We start from the raw sequence: 1,865 nt of genomic DNA, 5'->3' as shown, positions 1-1,865 counted from the left end.
GGTAAAGGCAAAGGCAAATGCATCTGCAGGGTCAGAATTTGGCAAAGGTGAAGGCAAACGCTGAGGCAAAATCAAAGGCATACAAAGCTAAAATTAGGCTGAGGGCTAGGGTTAGGAAAGGCAAAGGAAAAGAAAAGGGATCTATGGTTAGGGTTACAGTTAGGTTATAGTTAGGGTTAGGGAAATGCAATGTCAAAGAAAAAGGAAAAGCTAAAAAGAAGAGAAGGTAAAGATAAAGCAAGTATCTTTGCCTATAAAGGCAAAGGCAAAACAAAGGTCAAAGAAAAACCATCTAGGGTCAGGGTTATGGTTAGGGTTACACTGAGTGTTAGGAAGAGATAATGGCAAAGGTGGTCACAGTCACGATCAAGGTCAGGCAAAGGTAAAGGCAAACGCATCTAGGCTTACAGTAAGGCAAAGGTAAAATGTATCTAAAGGTAAGGATACGGTTAGGTTAAGGTTAGCGCTAAGAAGGCAAAGCCAAATCAAAAGTCAAGGGAATTTTTAGATTAGAATTAGAACTAGGGTTAGGGTTAGTATTTAAGTTAGGGTTAGGAAAGACAAAGGAAATGTGGAAATATGGTTGGGGTCAAGGTTAGGGTTATGGTTAGGGTTACAGTTAGGGTTAGGCTTAGTGAAATGCAAAGGAAAAGGAAAAGGAATGCATCTAGGGTTAGGGTTACAATTAAAGGTAGAAAAAGTAAGGCAAAGGCAAAAGTATCTAAGGTTAGAGCTAGGGTTAGGGAATTGGCAAAGGCAAAGCATCTAGCGTTAGGGTTAGGAAAAGGCAAAAGCAAAGGTAACAGTAAAGGTAACAGTAAATTTAAAAGCATTTAGAGTTAGGATTAGGGTAAGGCCAGGTCAAAGGTAAAGAAAAGGCATGTAGAGTTATTCAAAGGCAGAGGTTAGGGTTAGGAAAGGAAAAGGCAAAATCATGTAGAGTTACAGTTACGGTTAGAGATAAGGTTAGGAAAGACTAACCAAAGGCAAAGGAAAAGGTATCTAGGGATAGGGTTACGGTTAGGGTTCGGAAAGGGCAGAGGCAAAGGCATTTTAGGGATTGGGTCAATGTCATGTTTAGGCAAAGGAAAGGCAAAGACATCTACAGGTAGGTAGATCAAGCATAAGCAAAGGCAATGGCAAAGGCAGCTAGGCTTAGGGCTAGCAAACAAAAAAAAAAGGCAAAAATAAAGGCAAAATGAAAGGTATCTAGGGTAAGGGTTAGTGTCAGCATTAAGAAAGGCAAAAGCAAAGCAAAAGCCAAGGGCACCAAGAGTTAGATTTTGGTTAGTTAGGGTAGGCTTTGGCTTAGGCTTACGAAAGGCAAAGCAAAGGTAAGAGCAAAGACAAAGGCATTTAGTGTTAGGAGCAGGGTTAGGGTTTGTCCATGTCGAAGGCAAAGGTCAAGGCAAATAAAAGGCAAAAGAAAAGGGTTGTACAATTAGGATTACTGTTAGGGTTATGGTGAGGATTAGGAAAAGGCAAAGGCTTCTAGGGATAGCATCAGGATCAGGCAAATACAAAATCAAAGGTATCTAGGATTAGGTTTAGGGTTAGCACTAGGGTTAGGGTTAAGTAAAGAAAGTCAAAAGCAAACAGAAAGGAATCTTCTGTTAAGGTTACAGTGAAGGTTAGGGTAAAGAATATGATTAGGTTCAGGTAAAGGCAAATACAAAGGTATCTAGTGCTAGGGTTAATGTTACACAAAGGTAAAGGCAATGGCATCTAAGGTTAGATTTAGGCAAAGGAAAAGGTAAAAGCAAAGCAAAGTCATCCTGGCTTCAGGTTAGCAAAGAAAAGGTCAAAGGCAATAGTAAAGCCAAAATCAAAGGAATCTACAGTTAAGGTTAGGCGTACAGATAGGG

The sequence above is a fragment of the Rhea americana genome, unplaced genomic scaffold (genome assembly GCF_003343005.1).
Source record: "Rhea americana isolate MKP2758 unplaced genomic scaffold, rheAme1 scaffold_323, whole genome shotgun sequence".
NCBI classification, from domain to species: Eukaryota; Metazoa; Chordata; class Aves; order Rheiformes; family Rheidae; genus Rhea; species Rhea americana.
The sequence above is the reverse complement of the archived record's forward strand: the minus strand, read 5'-3'. Positions refer to the sequence as shown.